Genomic DNA, 22,298 nt, shown 5'->3' with positions numbered 1-22,298 from the left:
ACTTTCACCAGGGACAGAGTCCTTTTCCAATGCCCTTCCACCCTAGAAACCGCTTGTGGGAACATCACTGCCTTACATTAAGGCCAGGGGCAAAATCAGCTATAATTAAGAGGCACAGAAGCAAAGAACCATGAATGAATGAGGGCACAGAGGTGAGCATTGACCAGCACATCTACCCCATGTGCATCTTGCTAGTAATTGGGAGAAGGCTTCTGCAAGATGCAGTACTTTCAAATTAATAGGGATGCCTTCGTGAGCTATTTAAAGTTATGTTTCAATAGCATGCCTTTATGGTGCAGCTCAAGACAAAGGCAGAAGATTGGAATCTATCCAGGATTGCTTATTGAATAAAAGTTTTCCAAAGCTACATTTATCGCTTTGACTCCACACTGGAGTTCCTGTAATGTCATACGGAGCGAAAACAGTGGGGCATTTCAGTTCTTACACTCGCAATCTCATACTATGGGTTATGCGGAATTTAGCCCCATTTTAATAGCAAGAAACCTGTGCATGCTGAATCTGAGCAGAGGAAGGACACCCCAGGGTGATGTTGCTTTGCTCTTTTGCCTCCCGCAAGCTGGCTTTTATTTTATTCACGGGTCTGTGGGAAGCAGTGAAAAGTGACTTCAGAACCAGGTACAGTGGTACCTCGGGTTAAATACTTAATTCGTTCTGGAGGTCTGTACTTAACCTCAAACTGTTCTTAACCTGAAGCACCACTTTAGCTAATGGGACCTCCTGCTGCCACCGCGCCGCCGGAGCACGATTTCTGTTCTCATCCTGAAGCAAAGTTCTTAACCTGAAGCACTATTTCTGGGTTAGCGGAGTCTGTAATCTAAAGCGTACGTAACCTGAAGCGTATGTAACCCAAGGTACCACTGTACTTCTTCCAACATCCTGCATGGGTCAGATCTTCAGAAAGAGCCATTCTGATGTTTGGAGCTGCCAGGTGGTGAAGTCTTATCGGTGGTGGTGTTCTGGCTGAGGAACATGCGTGGCACCAACAGTGTTTTACTTTTTCTGCCAACTTAAAATGTTCTCTTAGACATTGGTGCAAGGTTAAGTCACTGGAATCTTCTGCAGCATCTTCAGAATCTTTAAAAGGGATTTTTATAATGACTTGTTGTTCACTGTTATAGTGCTAATGGCCCTTGTTTGAATTCCTAGGAGTTATTCCATGTAGGGATGGAGGGAAAATTCAGTTCAGTTGACATTTAAGGATGTGCCTGTCTAATTTGAACTTTCTGAAACAAGACGGGAGTTGAGATCCAACAACTTATGGAGGGCACCACATTGAGGAAGGGTGGTTTAAGTCACAATTCTGCTGCAATTCTTTTATCATTCACCTTTCATATATGCTTGTCTCAAATGACGTTTTCTAATGAAAATGCTATTATGTGTATGTACGAAATGCAAACTTGATTTCTTAGACGATAGATAGGATGCTAGGAATAACACATCACAATAATATTGCTGCACAACCCTGCTTTTGTTTGTTTCTTTGCCCTCCTTTAACTGTTTTGCTTAATTCCTTTTTATACGGAAGGAACGTATTAAGCAGGCTTCCTTCTCGCCCGAGAAGGCATTCTGTTATTGTCATTTTATGGGACCAGATTGGTCTCTATTACATTCCCCCTGTTGAGACGTAGCCAGAATGAATTGTAACTGCAGTATGTCCAGCTGTTTTGTAAATAATTCCCATTATTCTTCACATAGTCACGAGAACCTGTGTCACTTCCATCAAGCTCTCTCAGTGGTATGTGTTACCCAAAGCTATTGATTCTGCAGGGATGGAAAGGCCTTTTGTAGAGAATATTGTGACATAATTTGTCTCCATCTCAACAGTTCACTAATTTATATATTCTGGTCTCCTCCAAAAGACCCTTTTTGGCTTCTTCACTAAATCAGAAGCAATCTCTCCCCCCCCCTTTCTCTCTCTTCCCATTATTTTGCATATGATTACATTGTGCACATGTGATCCCAAGATCAGCACAATTTTATTTATCAAGATGGGCTAATTTCCTAGCTGTAGGTGCAGAGGCGCCTCTGATCATGAAGTTCAGTCAATAAGCTGACTTGAGTAAGTAAGCAATTATGCACTGCCTCTGGGAACATTCTCCCCCACCTTACCGATTTTTGCATACTTGTTATCGCAGGAAAGTATCTGAGAAATTAAAATCCACCATGATCAAAGTTTCTTGTTTTTTTTTTTCTTATCAGTTTCCCTTAGCTGTAAACACGGTGCTTGTTACAGTTACTCTGAACACAATTTACAAGCTAACATGTCACTGCTGTTCATTATATCACTTTCGGCAACGCTACCATCTTGGTGCTTCTAAGCGTGAATCCATTAGCAGTGATCCAGTTCAGCACTGGATACAGATCTAGGAATGCATATGTTTTAGAAGGGCAAGTACATTCTATGTTCTGTTCAGCTCATCCATCCAGATTTTCATGTCCAGGGTGGGACTAATAGAACATACATCCTCATGGCTATTCAAGAAAGGTGCACTCAGAACCTGTTAGATATTGGGTCATCTTGGGCAAATAGTGCTTTATCCTGGAATTTCCTCATCTGCAAAGGCCAATTGACTATCTCTACTCCAGTTTTCAGGAGGTGGCTGAGTTATAGGAGCATTTTGTATCTGATTGTTAGCTCTGTGGTTAAGGATATCAGGAAATTTTGGTGGAAGTGGGGATGGAAACTGCCAATGTTTGTAGACCATGAGACTCTTAATCTCAGAGCCATGGGTTTGCCCATGGGTTGGGCAGAAGTTTTTTACATTGCAGGGGGTTGGACTAGATGACCCTCGTGGTCTCTTCCAACTCTATGACCCCATGATTTTAGGATCCCATGTCAGAACAGAAATAAATAGGGAGTGCAACTGGCATTTGCTGTTGTTGTTGCTTTGAGTCTGCAAGTGATACGTAACTGATTATGTTTACTTCCCCGTTTAAATTGTGTTTCCTATGCAATGTAATTAATGGGGTGGAATGATGTGATTAACCAGTAATTTACATAATTATATAAATGACATAATTTTGCAACAGTGGACAGTGAGATGAATACCACAGTTGTTGGTGAAATACTAACTGCAGCAGAAAGCGAATACAGTGGTGCCTCTGGTTACGTACTTAATTTGTTCCAGAGGTCCATTCTTAACCTGAAACTGTCCTTAACCTGAAGCACCACTTTAGCTAATGGGGCCTGCTGCTGCTACCGCACCGCCGGAGCACGATTTCTGATCTCATCCTGAAGCAAAGTTCTTCACCCGAGGTACTATTCTGGGTTAGTGGAGTCTGTAACCTGAAGCGTATGTAATCTGAAGCGTATGTAACTCGAGGTACCACTGTAGTCCTATATGTGACATATACAAGGCAGACTCACCATCTGCAGTTGTGGGATGCTTTCAAAATTTCTTCTGGATAGAAGTGCTGTAATTTTAAACGATGTTCTTTGACCCCATTCAGTAGGGCAGTGGAGGGAGAATTTGAGGAGAACCAGCATATCCAGAGCACTACTAGTCTCACATCAGCCAGGGCAGAAGTGTGGAGAGGGACAGTTATAGGAAAAATAATTGTAAAAGCTCCAGGGCTCACGTATTTTCCCTCCCTTGTTAGAGGCACACCAGGGGAATGGGAGGCCTTTGAATCCTGCAGACTCTCCAAAGACACCTCAAGCTCTCCCCCTTGGAGAACTTTGTGTTATGAGACAACATACACATGCAATAAACAAAACAAAACAAAACAAAACAAAACAAAACAAAACAAAATAAATGAAATGAAATGAAATGAAATGAAATGAAATGAAATAATGAAATAAAATAAAGAAATGAAATGAAATGGTATGTTTTCCTTCCCCTTCCTTCCCCTGCCAACAGCAGTCAGTGATATAGAGTGTTGAACACACAACATTGTATGCCACAGGATCAGGGTAAGGTTTTTTTGGATGTTACAGAAGTAAAAGGTAACACTGGCCTGTGGGTGACTGCCGCTTTGGGCATGTATGATTTAGGAGTGTATTCAATGTTAGTCCAACACAGAGCAGACCTGTTGAAAATAATGGACACAATGAACTTAGGTCCGTTAATTTCAATTGGTCTACTCTGAGTAGGGCTGTATATAACCCACCGGGTGGCATTCAACCAAGTAGACCCATTCAAATTAATGACTCTAACTTAGTCATGTTCCTTGATTTCAGGGGGCCTATTCTGATTAAAACATAGTTGACCAGTCCCCACAATGCCGAGTTCTGGCCTGTAACTGTAGGCTTCCTGTAGCTGTAGCAGCAGTTCTCTGCCATGCTCTTGGAAGCACAAAATGAAGTGTTGTCCTCTTTGGCCAGCTGTCTCAGACGTCCTTTCAAGTGCTCCTGATTGCCTCCTCTTTCCATCATTCTTTCTCACAATAGGCTCTTTGCCAATTCTCTTGATTAACTTGTCAGTCTTCACAGTATCATTCTTAACCTTTGACCCAGGAGACAAATCACTGTCTTGTTAGCTCAGCTCTTTTTCAGAGGAAATCGCTATTTAGAGCGCACGTGGCTCCTTGGCAGATCTTTCGCTCTCATCATATCCAAGCTGCTTCCTCCAGGATCATTTCCCATTTTTGTGGTTGTATTCAGGCATGCGAATCTGCAATGTAAACACTTGCTGTTTGTCTCATTTCAACACTGACTCCTCTCTCTCTCTCTCTCTCTCTCTCTCTCTCTCTCTCTCTCTCTCTCTCTCTCTCTTTTTTTCTTTCTTTCTTTCTTTCTTTCTTTGTCTCCTGGGATGTAGAATGGCTCTCTCTTGTGCAATGATCACTGGCGATACATCCTGATCTCTCAAAATGGCACCACTACTGCCAAGAGCTCACAGACTCAGAGGTACCCTAGAGCAGGGCTGGGGAACCCTTTTCAGCCTGAGGGGCAAATTCTATCCCAGGCAGCCATCCAGGGACCACTGATGAGGAAGAGGGGTGCGATAGGTGTGGGTGTCATCCCTGGGTGTCATCCCTGAGGGAGGTTGACATTGGTGCGCTTGACGCGGGCGGTGCCCCTGTGGGCAGCTAGCCCCGGAGCAGCTAGCTAGCTCCGCCTCTGCTATGGACCACATGCAAGTGGTGCGCGGGGTCAGAGACAAAAGTAGGCGGAGCAACAAATGTAAATCATACCTTTATACCATTGACTTGTTTCTGCACATGCTCGTGTAGAAGAGTTTGGATCTGATATCCCGCTTTATCACTATCCTAAGGAGTCTCAAAGTGGCTAACAATCTCCTTTCCCTTCCTCCCCCACAACAAACACTCTGTGTGGTGAGTGAGGCTGAGAGACTTCAGAGAAGTGTGACTGGCCCAAGGTCACCCAGCAGCGGCATGTGGAGGAGCCGGGAATCGAACCCGGTTCACCAGATTACGAGTCCACCAATCTTAACCACTACACCACACTGGCTCTGGTGTACCCATCTCTGTCTTCCATCCAGCCAAATAAGAGTTCAGGGGCATGTTCCACTCTAGCCAGGCAAAAACACTCGAGGTGGGTGTGGCTGGGGAGGGGTGCAGGGCCAGACAGAGAAACCTGGAGGGCCGCATTTGCCCCCACCCCCAGGCTTGAGGTTCCCTGAGCTACAGCGTGACATCCCCAGCTGCTTTTAAGCGGGTGGGTCGAAAGCGACATTAGAACCAAGTGCTCCTGCAAGATTGGAGGCTGTGCTCTGCATGGCTCGAACTGCGGACAGCCGTTTCAAACTAACCCATGAAAAATAGGTTAAAGCTCTAATGGCGGTTTTTGTGTGCACTCCCTGGGAGTCAACAGGGGCAATTTGTGGGCTTCCAAGGGAGTAATTTGGCATTTAGTTAAGTGTAACTAGTGGAATAACATAAAAGAGATATGATAACACCTCTGAGCTTTGCATTAGTTATACTTTGTCAGGTGTGAACTTTGCCGTGATGAGCCACTTAAACTTTTATGGAACCTCAGTGTACAGACGCATCAGGAAAGGTGTTTTACTGTAAGAATAAAAGTTAATTTGCTCTGTTGTATATTCTCGGCAAGGAAAGTAGCCTATATAAAATAAGTTATGGTATATAGAGCAACTGGCAAAGGTTTTTTGCAAAAGTCCATGTGAACTGGTAGGCTGTAGCCTTTCCGCATTTATCATGTCTCGTATGTCTAATTCCTAAACAAACATTAGCAATCCCATTTCCCTCTTATATAATATTTTACGGACTTTTCGAGATTCGTAGAGTCCTAGAATTGTAGAATTGGAAGGCACCCTGAGGATCATCTAGTCCAATCTCCTGCAAGGCAGAGATATGCAGCAGTCCTGGAGAAAGAACCTGCAACCTTGGCGTTATCAGAAGTGTATGACAATGGCTAATAAGACTGGACTGAAAATAAGCAGGAAGATTTTGATAATTGTGCCCCTGCCACGATGGACACAGTAGCTGCTTTTAGAAACAAAGCCTTAACTCCCTCGCAAGACGGAATGCCTCGCAAGACGGAAAACTCGCTAGACGAAAGAGTTTTCCGTTTTGGAGGTGCTTCGCAAAACGAATCTCCTATGGGCTTGCTTCGCAAGACGAAAATGTCTTGCGAGTTCCTGCAGGGTTTTTTTCCTCCCCCCCTTTTTCTAAGCCGCTAAGCCGCTTATCCGCTTATCTGCTAAGCGGATAAGCCGCTAAAAGCCGCTAATAGCACTAATAGCGCTAATCCACTAATCCGTCAATGGGCTTGCTTCGCAAGACGAAAAAACCGCTAGACGAAGAGACTCACAGAACGGATTCTTTTCGTCTTGCGAGGCACCACTGTATCTTTAAAATTTCCACGGTTATGTATGTGAATAAAGGTAAAGGTAAAGGGACCCCTCTGGGGTTGCGGAGCTCATCTTGCTTTATTGGCCGAGGGAGCCGGTGTACAGCTTCCGGGTCTTGTGGCTAGCATGACTAATCCACTTCTGGCGAACCAGAGCAGCGCACGGAAATGCCGTTTACCTTCCCACCAGAGCAGTACCTATTTATCTACTTGCACTTTGAGGTGCTTTCGAACTGCTAGGTTGGCAGGAGCAGGGACCAAGCAATGGGAGCTCACCCCGTCACGGGGATTCGAACTGCCGACCTTCTGATCGGCAAGTCCTAGACTCTGTGGTTTAACCCACAGCGCCACCCGCGTCCCAGATGTATGTGAATGGAGCACTTTTAATACTCAGAAGTGTAAGGTTAATAATGAACATGACGGTAAAAAGGTTATTGTTACTAAGAAAAGTCTTTCAGTAATAGACTATGCATGTAGCCTGCAAATTAAGGTTGAGAAATCTGTGGGCATCCAGTTGTTGTTTGACTACAACTCCCATCATCCCTATACAATCTTCATACTGCCTTGGGCTGATGGGAATTGAGGTTCAACAACATTTAGAGAGCCACTGCCCCATCCTTGTGGTAAACACACCGAAAATTGCAATCTTATTGAACCACGTTATAAAATAAGCTCAGGATATGCTGTTCTTAGGACTAGTGTAGAACTATTTTCATGGTGCATCAGACATTTATCTAAATGGTTCCCTTTCCTCTCTTTTCTACCCTTTAAATATTTCATTGGACTGGTTTGTTTTTTTTAAAAAAACCTACAATTTCTGCTGTGCAAATGATTTAAAAAGATGTGGCATACCTGTGAGATCTTTAGAGACTCTGCAAGATAGCTTTCAATACATTCTACTTCAGGAAATGCAAAAAAAATCTCTAATTAAAATAACTGCATCGAGGTTGGAATAATAAGTGCCACTTTTCAGGATGAATAAACACACTTCAGAAAAGTTGAAATGGAAATAGGTTTTGACATAACCTTCCTCTCGCCACCCAAATACTTGTTCCAGTTTGTATATATAGCAAAAAGGTGTGGGGTTTTTTAAAATAAAGAAGTCAACTTAGCAACTTGTGCATATTGCAAAACCAGTGGGTGTTTCTAATCACAACCCTGTATATTTAGCTTTTTGTAATCTATGCATTGATTTTTGAAGGTCTGGTCCTCTGGGAAGTGCCCACAAATTCACATGATCTCCCCCAAGTGCTAGATTGTGCACGGGAGTCCTTTATTTATCTGAGATTTGTTTTATTCTATTTTTACCCTCATGCAGCCAATCAGTTCTCTGGTGGCTCAACATCTGAGGAGGCTCAGAAGCACAAGTTATTCCAGCAATTCTATGGAATAAATGAGGTTCTTTAATGCATTTGCTGATCAGACCATGGAATAATTTATTCTGTCTGGATTTGCTACCTGGATTTGCAAATTCTGAAAAGGTCCACCACATGCAAAAGAGCAAAATATCTGCAGTCCTGATATAAAGATGCTTGTTCTTTGATAGCCAAAGACTCAGTGGTTGCATTACCAAAGTTTTGCAGCATAGATGTGCAGCTCCACATCTTTTTAGACAAATGCAAAAGCTGCTAGGTTTTCAAAATATCACATTCTGAATTTTGCACATTTGTTGTTTGCATTTCAAAAGGCATTTGTTTGCTTAGAATGGCCACTGTGAAAATAGGATGTTGTACTAAGTTAGTTTATGGCTTGACCCAGAATATCTCTTTTTGTGTTCTTATGGCTATCTATGGTATATATCTTGTTTAATACATACAACAGTTCTCTAGATTGTAGCCCATATGTTTTGTAGTACGAGGTAACAATCCAGTTTATCAGGATTCTTAATTTACATTATTCTTTACTCTTTTTTCTCAAAGGGATAGAAATGACTCACACCCTATTAGAAATTCACTATAAACCAAACTGGGACATTGAAACTCTGCATATATTGAAGTGGCAATATGGATTACAGCCTTGCTTTCCTTGGAATGGGAATCTGCATACAACAATATTCAGCATATATTGTCATGAAGCAAACAAAATCAGTGGTGGTTTTTCTCTCAGAATTTAAGAAATGAGATTCGGTGAAAAAGACTAGAATCATGATGAATACAGGTGTAACCTGAAGATAACAAGATATATCATTCACATGTGTTTACCACTAGGTAAGATATTTTTATTCTTATTTATCCAAATATATCACTATGCAGGTATAAAATGTGTAAGAATGAATTTCTGTGAAAAGATGTCAATTGGAAGGAGAATTTCTTCAGCCAACAAGGCAATGCAAGCTTCCTTCATAGAAATGGTTTATAGCCTGCCAAATTGTTTTCACTCATTTTAATATTGTTATTAATATTTTTGTAACCTGCCTTTGCCCATATGGCAAAGAGATGGTAAGAAATCCAATAAAACAGCAACAATAACAATAACAAAGAGGCCATACTTGAATCTGCATATTCACTTAGAAATAAATCTACCAAATTTAATGACATTTGCTTCCTATGGGTGTGAACCCACACATTTTGGGAGGAATTCAGTGCCATACTAAGTATCTGACTGCTGTACTATTGTGCTAGTGTGCATGCGCAAGAGAAGGCCAGGAATCTAGGGCTGCCATATGTCTGGACATTGCTGGAATTTCAAGGGTGGAATTAACATCCCCGGAGAATTTCTGAAGTTGCTATTTTGGGGTCTTTGGGGTCTTCCTTTAAAAAAGCTCAGCAACTTTCGGGGTGTCCTGATTTTTACTTTTTGAAATTTGGCAACCCTAGACACCTTTACCCCAGTATGGCTCCCCTTTATCACATACACATTCCAACAAGACAATGACAAAAATCCACCAACAGCATACAGATCAATATGGCTAACCTGACCCAAAACACCCACCCACCCCACTCACACATGAAAAAAAGATCACCACAGCCAATCACAAACAAACAACCACAGCCTAGGCCAACCCCAACCTCTCTCACCACCAAAGGAACACAAGTGAATAGCAGAGAACCTGCACAAGCGGCGCTGACACAAAAACCCACATATATTAAGTATAATAGAAACATCCCCACCCCCACTCACCTTTCCCCCCTCCACCTCTTTCCCCCTCTTCTTCCTAATGTCTCAACAAATGAAACTGACCTGTAAAGAATACTACCTGAAGAGAGAGAGAGAGAGAGAGAGAGAGAGAGAGAGAGAGAGAGAGAGAGAGACATTGCGCATACTTTTGTAAACCAAGAAAATCTTTAATAAAAATACATTTTTTTAAAAAAAGAAATATGGCAACCCTACAGGAAGCCAACATGGTTATCACGGCTGGTTGCAAAACAGATTGCTGTGGTCCCGATATTCCTGTTGCACAAGTGGTTTCACAACAAGTTTATGCTAGTGCAATTGTTGCATCACATTTCATATTGCACAACCATTATTCTCACCCTCACACTAGCAAAACAGCTCTTGCCCCGGAGGTCAGATACCATTGAATCTGGGCTTTTTCTTGCATCTAGCCAGAGGTGGAATGGTAACTCTTGGTAGGTAAAAAAGGTAAAGGACCTCTGGACGGTTAAGTCCAGTCAAAGGTGACTATGGGGTTGCGGCGCTCATCTTGCTTTCAGGCCAAGGGAGCTGGTGTTCGACCACAGACAGGTTTCTGGGTCATGTGGCCAGCATGACCAAACCACTTCTGGTGCAACAGAACACAGTGACAAAAACCAGAGCGCATGGTAATGCTATTTACCTTCACGTTGCAGCTGTACCTATTTATCTACTTGCACAGGTGTGCTTTCGAGCTGCTGGGTTGGCAGGAGCTGCGACAGAGCAATGGGAGCTCACTTCGTTGCGGGGATTCTGGTGGCATTGTGGTCTAAACCACTGAGCCTCTTGGGCTTACAAATCAGAAGGTAACTCTTGGACACATATATGCCCACAGACAGAATTCAGAACGTTTTGATACATAATTCTAATTTCATGATTAGGTATGTTAAGATCCTAAACACATCATCATGATTACATTTACTACATAGACATTGAAAAGGAGCATTTTAATGCCCACCGATGCAGACCTAGTCCCCCACATTTCCAAAATGCCACTAAATGCAAGGGAGTGCCCAGCTATGAAGTCCTGGTGATGATCCTATTAAGCAGGGTGTGGGAGGCCTAAACTTTCTAGTTAACACCACCATGTAGATGTAGAATTATTATAGCCAAGAGTGCATTACGATTTGTAAAAAAATAAAATTGCATTTTATTTTTTGGCAGTTGGACATACAGTAAGAAACTATCTTTCTTTTAAGCAATATTATAATATAGTCAGATTATATCATATTTCCACCTTCCAGTACTATCTACATAATCCTTCCATCTCTGTGCCATGCAATAACTATGCATGTCACTGCACAGCTTCAACCCGCATAGCTATGCCAATATGCACATACCAGGTTAGTTCCCACCAGTGGCGTAGCGTGGGGGGTGCAGGGGGGGCCGGCCGCACCGGGCGCAACATCTGGGGGTTAGGGTTAGGGGGCGCAAATCCACTGGTTAGGGGGCGCAAATCCACGGGTTAGGGGGCGGAAATTACTTGCCTTGCCCCGGGTGCTGACAACCCACGCTACGCCACTGGTTCCCACACAAATGGGCCTCAATAATTTTGAACAAGAGCATTTTGAGCAAGAGCATCAGTGGTTGCATCCTGTTTTCCATAGCGATGGCAATTAGGACTGGGCGATTAGACAATGGGACACTATTGGCTTAAAGTGGAGTAATTGAGTGTATCTTGTTTGTTAATCAGGCTGGCCAATTTAACTAACGCTGAGCAGCATGTCCATTATATCTACTGACAATGACAACGGAATGGGTTCCACTTTCATCAAAATCAGTTTTGCTTGTCCAATTTATTAAGATGGTCCTGGCTCAATGTTTATAGGCTTTGTGGTTTATCATAATTTATTTGGCTGTCAACCAATTAAACCAATTTTTCATTCAATTAGCGGTGCTCCAGTAATAGATGAATTAATCAATATATCAAACACTGCTTGTACCATCCCTTATCCTGGACAGCTACTTAAAGAGATTTGGTTGTACTGGTGAAGGTAGACTAATTAAACTTAACATTGTTTGCAGATGTCGGCATCATAATGCAAATATGGTAGCTCTGATTCAGCAGGAGAAATTCTTGTGCAGAAGCTGGCATCAATACACATCGCTAAGGTGGTCATAGAAGCATCTAGAGACACATCTGTATCACAACAGTTATATGGACCCCATTCTGCTTGATATTGGGCGTTATTGGTGTTTGTGACCACAGTTAGACTCCAACCACTGAATGTCTGAAAACTATAATTCACAACTAGACATCCTGGATCTGAGAGCAATTTTTTTAATCTTATAGAGGGGGATACTTTGAAACATCCCATCATTGAACTTAATTTACAAATTCATTGAACTTAGTTTACAAATTCATTGTGACATTTGATTGTATTTGGACATTGCCTTGAACTCAGCCACTGGATTGTTGGCAAACTCTTGTTCTGAGCCACTATGGCCTACACAACAGGCATCCAAATACTAAAAATCTGACTTTCAGTTACAGATGCTGGGAGCTATCCAGCAGAACTGTACCCAGAGTACAGCAACATAACCTCGGCATCCTACCCTGCTGCTTCAAATCAGCCCTCATGGTGGTGTTGTTTAGTCATTTAGTCGTGTCCGACTCTTTGTGACCCCATGGACCAGAGCACGCCAGGCACTCCTGTCTTCCACTGCCTCCCACAAACTCATGCTGGTAGCTTCGAGAACACTATCCAACCTTCTCGTCCTCTGTCGTCCCCTTCTCCTTGTGCCCTCCATCTTTCCCAGCATCAGGGTCTTTTCCAGGGAGTCTTCTCTTCTCATGAGGTGGCCAAAGTATTGGAGTCTCAGCTTCACGATCTGTCCTTCCAGTGAGCACTCAGGGCTGATTTCCTTAAGAATGGAGAGGTTTGATCTTCTTGCAGTCCATGGGACTCTCAAGAGTCTCCTCCAGCACCATAATTCAAAAGCATCAATTCTTCGGCGATCAGCCTTCTTTATGGTCCAGCTCTCACTTCCATACATCACTACTGGGAAAACCATAGCTTTAACTATATGGACCTTTGTCGGCAAGGTGACATGATAGCCCTCATGGTAGCCCCACATAAAACACGCTGCAATAGTCCAACCTCAAGTTTGCCAGTGCCTAGTAAGTAGAATGGGTCTACTTACCATTCATCATAGCTTAGTGCCCTGAAGGACACCCATTTTTCTGCCATGGGACACAAGTTATCAATGGTAATATGCCAAGGGCAGTGGACAGGACTGGAGTCAAACATAGGCAGGGCTAGAGCCCAAAATGTGGGTGAGTTCACCTTCCCCATTTTCTCTCTCTTTCTGCCGCCTCTTCATTTCTCTCTTTCTCCTACCTGCTTTATTGCACTCCCCCCTCTGACTTCCATTTCACCTGAAAGTAGAGTTGCAGGTTGCTCATCTCTGGCTTTGTAGCAGAACCTTGGAGAGCCACTGCCAGTCTGTGTATACAAGCCCATAGGCTGAATAAAGCCTAGCAGAGACCCTGATTTGACCCCCGAGAATATTTCCCTCAACCCGACCCAACAGCCCACGTCAGGTGTGGGGCAGGTAAAGATGTGCCTGCAGAGGAACGGTTGGGACTTCAAAGTACGCTTCTGATTATTTCTTGGCAAATGGGGCTCTCTCAGAGCTGACAGCAAGTCCCACTGGGATTGGGAATGGGACTCCCTATTGCAGCCAAGAGGTCTTGTTGATTGGTCCTGACAGCATGCCTTCCAAAGGGTTCATAATGATGTCAGGTGATTGACAGATGGGCAACCCCACCCACCCAAGCAGCCCATGGGGAGTGGAGGAGGCTGGGATCCAGTTTGCGGGTCAGAAACAAACAAAAAATCCCTGCAATTGCAATATCAGACAATTCCCTACACTCTAATTGTGCTTAGTAATGCAACCTAAATATATTTGTTTCTGTGCTGAACTCAGCAACATGCCAGACCGGAGTCACTGTCTATCCTTGTCTATATTTGTGTTTTTAAAAATCAAAGCTTTCTATTAATGCCTATGATCATTAATGCTAAAAACAAAAAGAGGCATTTTTAAAAGTGAGTAATGGTTTATTGTATTGTTTGATGCTTCCTCTTTCTGTCAGTGCTGGGAAGTTGAAGGCAACCTTTACAGGGTGACTTTTCTTTGGAGGAGAGAAAACAGTGCAGCCTCGAGGCTGGTATTGTAAAACAAAAAAACAAAGCTACTTACAAGTTGTCAGGGACTGGCTGGGCACTGAGAAGTGGTGGCCAGATCCTGATGAGTTGGCACCAGGAGAAAGGGGGTTGGAGACTTGGAAGAAGGGATCTGTGACCTGGGGGAACCTGTAACAGCCAGGAGACAAGAGTCAGAGGCAGGAGAAGCTGCAAGACTGGAGAGTGAATAACAGGCAGTGGCGTAGTGTGGGGGGTGCAGGGGGGGCCGGCCGCACCGGGCGCAACATCTGGGGGTTAGGGTTAGGGTGCGCAAATCCATGGGTTAGGGGGCGCAAATCCATGGGTTAGGGGGCGCAAATTACTTGCCTTGCCCCGGGTGCTGACAACCCACGCTACGCCACTGATAACAGGTATGTGTAAAGGTAAAGGTAAAGGACCCTGGATGGTTAAGTCCAGTCAAAAGTGACTAGGTGGTTGCGGCACTCATCTCGCTTTCAGGCCAAGTGAGCCAGCAATTGTCCACAGACAACTTTCCGGGTCATGTGGCCAGCATGACTAAACCACTTCTGGCGCAACAGGACACCATGACGGAAACCAGAGCGCATGGAAACACCATTTATCTTCCCGCCACAGCGGTACCTATTTATCTACTTGCACTGGTGTGCTTTCAAACTGCTAGGTTGGCAGGAGCTGGGACAGAGCAACGGGAGCCTACCCCGTCGTGGGGATCCGAACCACCGACCTTCCGATCAGCAAGGCCAAGAGTCTCAGTGGTTTAGACCACAGTACCACCCGCGTCCCACTAACAAGTACAGGAGGAGAGAGGGAGAGGTCAGGCTGGTGTAGAATCAAGGGCTTCTACACCTCCTCCTCCTCCACCTCTCTTGCTCCACTGTCTCCCAGGACCAGAAAAGGATTGAAGACAGAGTAGCTTTTTTTAGGCAACCAACCTAATTTTTCTGAAATTCGCTCCAGGAAATTCTGGATGTATGACAACCCTAAGAGGGAGGAGCAGAAGCAGGCATAGTCTTCACCTGCTTGCACACAGGTCAGGTGGAGGAGATACATAAGCCAAGGTTGAGGATGGGGCCTCTCTGTTGCTGCAACTGCTTCATCAGGTACACACCTGGGAGTGTCTGAGAGATGGACATGCCATTCTCTAACTTGTATATGTACTTATAGCAATGAAGAGTTGATTCCTTGCTCTGGAGATACCTCGCCTGAGAGTGCCATGACACAAATTATGGGAGTGGATGGAAAGACATAGGTAGAATGACAACATCCTTCAAAACCATCTCAGAACGTTGGACTAGATGGACTGCTGGCCTGATCCTCAAAGCAGCACCTGAGTGCAACTACAGTGGTACCTCGGGTTACATACGCTTCAGGTTACATGTGTTTCAGGTTACAGACTCCGCTAACCCAGAAATAGTGCTTCAGGTTAAGAACTTTGCTTCAGGATGAGAACAGAAATCGTGCTCCAGCGGCACGGCAGCAGCAGGAGGCCCCATTAGCTAAAGTGGTGCTTCAGGTTAAGAACAGTTTCAGGTTAAGAACTGACCTCTGGAACGAATTAAGTACTTAACCCAAGGTACCACTGTACATTCTCCCCAGTTCTGATTTCCATAAATTGATATTTAGGGACATACAGCCTCCGACGATGTAGATAGAACATGCCTAGATCTGTAGAGCCACAGGTTGTGCTAGGCAGTTTTTATACACTGAGGTGAGTGATCCAGCCCCACCAGCCCCACTCCTGAGTGAGGATAGTTGATCAACTGTCTCCCAGTGAAGAAAATAATCAGGACAATTTCTCTCTGAAAATGAATGAATGGATGCTTAAGTCTAACAAAGACAGCTGTATTCACATTCTACCCACCACCCACCCCTCGCTAACTGCTTTCCCCTTCATTTGGCATTGTGTAAGACCTGGCTTGTGAACAATTTTGTTACCATTTGCATCAACAATAAAATGGTTTATTATTACACAAATCTGCCCAAGGGCTCCTGTAGCCAGCATATACATAATAGCCTGATTTTTTTTTTTTTAAAAAAAATATAAATCAATAATATATCTGCAAGTTCCTTTTACCCAAGGGATCGAATACCATTGCAGGTTTAAGTGGCTCTCGGGTACTGCGGTTACAGGAGCTTCAGGAGAGGACATGAAAATAATGCATAAAGGACGCCAAGATAAAAACCCTCTTAAACATCCATTTGCAAGAAGATGATGAAACAAATCCAAAAAGCCCATTTCAGCCTTCCTGATCAATCCTTTGCAGCACATTTTATAGCCACCAATAAAACGATTTTAATAATCCCGTGGACAAAAAAAATAAATGCAGAGGTTATATTTTTTCGGTTACATCTGTGATGCTCAAACTGCACAATGCAATTAAATATGCAAAAAATCATACTGGTATTTGGGGACTCGTGTTGCTCTTCAATTGTACATATGTCCCATTGACATTACTGGGAATTATGTGTGAAGATAAGAGAGCGAGGTCTGTGCGTAGAAAGTACCGTATTTTTTGCACCATAACACTCACTTTTTTCCTCCTAGAAAGTAAGGGGAAATGTCTGTGCGTGTTATGGAGCGAATGCCTGCGGGTGGCGGGGGGATCTGCTGCAGTCGTGAGCAGATGATCCATGGTTCCCCTTCCTTCCCTCCTCCGTGGTTACAAAGCATGGATCCACATGGATCCTCAGGATGTTTGCATTGGGCTACCCCCAAACTCACTGTCAGATCACATGTCTGTGGCCACAGCATGAACCACAAAAATCATATATCCACTATTTCGTTTAGAATATTTTTTTTCTTGTTTTCCTCCTCTAAAAACTATGTGCGTGTTATGGTCTGGTGCGTGTTATAGAGCGAAAAATACGGTACATTCCGTGGTTCGCCCCCTGAAAGAAAGAGACAAATATTTTGTTCTCAAGGTATGGCTGCAATTTGCCCACCTCTCCTTGAAGCACTGGTTTGAAGACCCTGGAATAGAGTGGATTCTGATAGCATTTCCTCCCATTGCTTCTATTTCTGGTGCTTAGGCCATGAGTGGCACTGCTTATTTATTTATTTAAGGCATTTACATGCTGCCTTGTAGGGCTAGCCCTCCTGAGGCGACTTACAAATATAATTAAAACAATATAAAACCAGAGAGAGAGAGAGAGAGAGAGAGAGAGAGAGAGAGAGAGAGAGAGAGTTGCAAAGCTAAAAATGGCAGCAGTTTAAAAGCCCAGCGCATCATTTTTAGAAAAACACAGACTGAAACAAATGTGTTTAAAAGATCTACCTGAAAGCTTACAAAGATGGACCATGGTAGAGGTTAGTACACAGTGGCGTAGCAAGGTCAGGTGGTACCCGGTGCAGAAAATTTCTTGTCAACCTCCTCTCTCATTGAAATCTTTTTGTTGAGCTTTATGGAGGATTCCAGGGTTTGGGTCCAGTGTTGCCTCCGCCCTCTGCTTGTTTGTTTACTTGCCTGCTTCCTTTGCATCTCTCCCTGCAGGCCTCCTCCACCACCCCGGGAGCGTGGGCCTGTAAAAATGAAGGCAGAAGGTGGGAATGCAGCAGCTCCCATCCTTCCCCAAATGGATTGGGGTAGGCGGGAGTCATGACCGGACTACACACCAAATGTCACCCCTCTCGGAGATGACACCTGGGGCGGTCCACTCCACCGCCCCCACCTTTCTCTGCCCCTGTTAGTACAGTCATACTTCTGGTTACAGATGCTTCAGGTTGTGCGTTTTCGGGTTGTGCACCGTGCCAAACCTGGAGGTACCGGAACAGGTTTCAGTGCTCGCACATGCACAGAAGCGCTAAATCACACTTTGCACATGCACATAAGCACTGAATCACGACCCACATGTGCGCAGATGGGTTGTGAACGCTGTGGGTTGCAAACGTGCCTCCCGCACGGATCACATTCGCAACCCGGGCGTCCATTGTACATTAGGGAAAATGGGGCACCTTGACCTTAGTCTGCCTTCAGCCACTTCCTACCTGCCTGCCTTCTTACAGTGGTACCTTGGGTTACAGACGCTTCAGGTTACAGACTCTGCTAACCCAGAAATAATACCTCGGGTTAAGAACCTTGCTTCAGGATGAGAACAGAAATCGCGCGGTGGCAGCGGGAGGCCCCATTAGCTAAAGTGGTGCTTCAGGTTAAGAACAGTTTCAGGTTAAGAACGGTCCTCCAGAACGAATTAAGTATTTAACCTGAGGTACCACTGTACTTCCAATTCATCCAGGAGGTGGCACTGGTTGTCAGCTTCCTCCTACTACTTCTCAGTGGTGCTCTTATAGAACTCAATAGGGAAGACAACACTAGGATGAGTTGGCCATGCCTGTCTTTGGCTCTGGCTCCCCCTTCTGTTGGCCTCCTTGCTTTCACCCCTACCAGACCCAATAACAACGTATTTCATTTCAGTGCTTTTCAGGGGCTCATACTCAACTCTGATAATCTTGACTGTACTCACCACAATAAAACATGGTCCGAAGGAGGAAACTATTTTGTTTTGCAGACCTGTGCAGTCATTTCTTGAAGATGTTACCAGAGCAGAGTAGGTTTATTTGCACCTCCAGAAAGATGTTGTGGGTTTCATTTATTTAATGTGAGTCACCCAGAGGACTTTGCATTCCAGAGCATCAGACACATGCTAAAAACAAACGCACAAACAAACAAGCAAATAATATGTCTGATGAGCTTCCTGCTAATTTCAATTGCACATATTGTATTAATTGGCTCTTTGACAAAAAATATGGGCAAATAACAATCTAGCCATTGTGAAATGTAGTGACATTTAGAGTTGTGCCACTTCAAAAGTTTGGTGAAAGTGGTACGTTTGTGACACAGTCAGGGCTTTTCCCCATCTAGAACTCCCTAAAACTCAGTTTTGACACCTCTCAGGCAGGCGCCATTGCCAAGATAAGAGACAAGCAGTGGCGTAGCGTGGGGGGTGCAGAGGGCCGGCCGCACCGGGCGCAACATCTGGGGGTTAGGGGGCGCAAATCCACGGGTTAGGGGGCGCAAATCCATGGGTTAGGGGGCGCAAATTACTTGCCTTGCCCCGGGTGCTGACAAACCACGCTACGCCACTGGAGACAAGGGAGGTGTTCATGGTGAGTTCCAGCACCTCTTTTTCTAGAAAAATAGTACAGGACACAGTACTTCATATTTTGTTTCCTCCTTTCGTCATGAGACCCGAGTTAATCAACAACTTGCTGGATTGCCAAAAGAACTGCTAGATGAACGAATGAATATTTAATTAAATGAGCCAATAATGAGGCGAATGTGCACTGAAAGCTGCTAAACATTTCTGCCTGCAAACACTGAATAGTTTGAATGAATGTTTTGACTTCTGAGAGCACTTGTACTTTGAACTGGTAAATAGACAGATTTAAACTTTGCTGAAATAGTCTTCTGAATACAGTGGTACCTCGGGTTACGTACGCTTCAGGTTACATACGCTTCAGATTACAGACTCCGCTAACCCAGAAATAGTACCTCGGGTTAAGTACTTTGCTTCAGGATGAGAACAGAAATTGTGCTCTGGTGGCGGGGCAGCAGCAGGAGGCCCCATTAGCCAAAGTGATGCTTCAGGTTAAGAACAGTTTCAGGTTAAGAACGGACATCCAGAACGAATTAAGTACTTAACCCGAGGTACCACTGTACTACAAAAAAATCCACCACAAGTGATAGGGCTGAAGGATTTTGTGACAACTGAATCTGTGTTCTTGAAGAAATCTTCATGAGGGTCTTTACAACCCACAAACTTGAGAATCCCAGCCTAACAGTCTTCTTGCTGCTGCCGCCACTGTTGCTGTTGCTTTTGACAAATAGGAATCTGACATATTCCCATCCAGGATTTGCTAGATTCCACTCTGATTTCATTCCTGAGTCGCTTGTTTCTCCCCTTACCCTGTTATTGTTTTGCCATGTCTCATCTTCGCTTTGCTGAAAGACCACTAGGTTCTACCTAGCTCTTCTCATGATCTGTCAGATTCCACCAGACTCTACCCTTCACCAACCCCCTTGACCCGTGTCTTCTGGACCCATTCAGGAGATCAGTGTTTCAAATATCAGAAGTCGGCAACCACAGCTGAAGCTGATTTTGTCTGTGGTGTCTACCTTTCCTGGAATATTCATTCGTCATCTTTGGAGTGCTCTCCAGATGCAGTTAAGCTACTGGTGCTGAGTTGCAGTCAAATGTCAAAACATATGGACCCTCTAAATAAGTTCAGTCAAGAACAAAACATCCTAAATGAAGGGGCTCAATGAGAGGTGACATTTGTGAACGCTAAAATGAAGTGATACCTGATGGATTGCTATGAATCATTGCATATACATAACATATTTGACTTGTCTGACATGCAGATGTGAGTTAGCCCTCTGCATGTTGCTAGACCACAACTTCCATCATTCCTGATCATTGGCCCATATTGTCTGGTGCTGATGGGAGTTGGAGGCCAGCAATAACTGAAGGTCACTGTGTTGGCTACCCTGGGCTAAGGAGGCCTGGATTCAGCCACTGTATCTCTGCCTAATCTACTTCCCAGTGGAGACTTCATAACAAAACAGGTTAACAGCATGGACACCATTTTGGCTCGCTTGGAAGAAGAGCTGCAAAGGCAATAAACCCATACAGTGGTACCTTGGGTTACAGACGCTTCAGGTTACAGACACTTCAAGTTACAGACTCCGCTAACCCAGAAATAGTACCTCGGGTTAAGAACTTTGCTTCAGGATGAAAACAGAAATTGTGTGTCGGTGGCGCGGAGGCAGCGGGAGGCCCCATTAGCTAAAGTGGTACCTCAGGTTAAGAATGGACTTCCAGAACGAATTAAGTTCTTAACCTGAGATACCACTGTAGATAAATTTTGTAATCTAAGGCTTCTTTTCTCATCCCAGTGTCTTGGGTTGACTTTTTTTCACACAACCTAGACCACCCAACAGGCAAAAATGAAATTACAACCCTATGTATACAATCCTTGACTTTGGCTTTATCTGCGCTACACATTTAAAGCAGTATCATACCACTTTAAACACCCAAAGAATCCTGGGAATCCTGTAGTTTGAAAAGGGTGCTGAGAGTTGTTAAGAGACCCCTGTTCCTAACATCTTCCATTTCAATCACCATAAAACCTTGGAAGGTTAGAGAAATCCAGGATTAGTTGCCTGCAACTCTGGGGGGTTGGGAACAAACCTTTCTCTCTCTCTCTCTCTCTCTCTCTCTCTCTCTCTCTCCCCCCCCCCCAGCTAGACAAAGATGGGTGTGTGTGCACTGCAGGCTCAAAACAAGGCACAGTTTATTAACTCTGGTTGATTTTCTAAGAGTTTCATACATGTCTAGAAATCATTTTTTGTGTGTTTTTTTGCAATGAATAAGTATGCTGTCCCCCCCCCCCGACTCCTTCCCCTCTCTCAATTGACAAACATCCATAAGGCTCTTTACAAGATCTGAAAGAAACTTAATCATCCTTTAGCAGGGAACATTGCTGGCCAGAGCCAGCAATGATCAAATTCACATTTCAGCTACTCTTAAATAGGATTGGAGGGAAATGACACTGTTTGAAATGGGTTGTTCCTAGCCACTGCTGCAGGAACGACAAGAGAAAATTTGATTCATATTGTTAGCTACTGGGATTTGTTTCATCATAATCATCATCATCCACTGTCTTCTTTTATTATTTTTATTTTTACTATGGACTTTTGATGCTAACTCTGGATATAGAAACCTCCTGTTTCTAGCCCCCCTCCCCTTTTTCTTGACCGTTAATACCGATAATTATATCTGTATTTCTTAAGAATATTATGAGTTGCCATTTCTGCATAGTAGCAGATTGAATTTATTCACCTTACGGATATATTATTATCACAGATAATAACTGCAGCATGATAATTATCATTAATTATTCATTTGGATTAAGAGGCAAATCGGCTCCCATTCAAGGGTCTTCCAGAGAGCTGCTCATTGTTCCAAGAGGCCTGTGTGGCACTGTGACTAATTCGTGTGTGTTTGTGTGTGTGTGTGTGATTGTGGGTAGGTGTATTGATGCTGGTCTGACTGGTCCCATACATATTTATTGGAAAATATTAGAAAAGGAGTAAGCACCTCCTTTCAGGACCTAAGCACTAAAAGAGACATATGGCTTTTGGTGGTGCCCTTTGAGTAAGGACGTGCCACTCTCTATTAAAGGGTCTGCATTCGCAGAACAGCAT

General features: G+C 43.9%; 1 long non-coding RNA gene across 1 annotated transcript in view; it reads left to right on the top strand.

Moving 5' to 3' along the window:
- Positions 1 to 22,298, top strand: part of LOC308589536 — a 215,993-nt gene that overhangs the window by 118,035 nt on the left and 75,660 nt on the right. The window contains exon 2 of the long non-coding RNA XR_014009365.1: positions 8,716 to 9,003. This is a non-coding gene — a long non-coding RNA (uncharacterized lncRNA). The remainder of the gene's footprint in view (positions 1 to 8,715; positions 9,004 to 22,298) is intronic.

Source organism: Podarcis bocagei (genome assembly GCF_964188305.1).
Source record: "Podarcis bocagei genome assembly, chromosome: 6".
In the NCBI taxonomy this organism is placed as follows: domain Eukaryota; kingdom Metazoa; phylum Chordata; class Lepidosauria; order Squamata; family Lacertidae; genus Podarcis; species Podarcis bocagei.
Note: the sequence above shows the minus strand (reverse complement) of the source record. Positions and strands in the feature narration are given on the sequence as shown.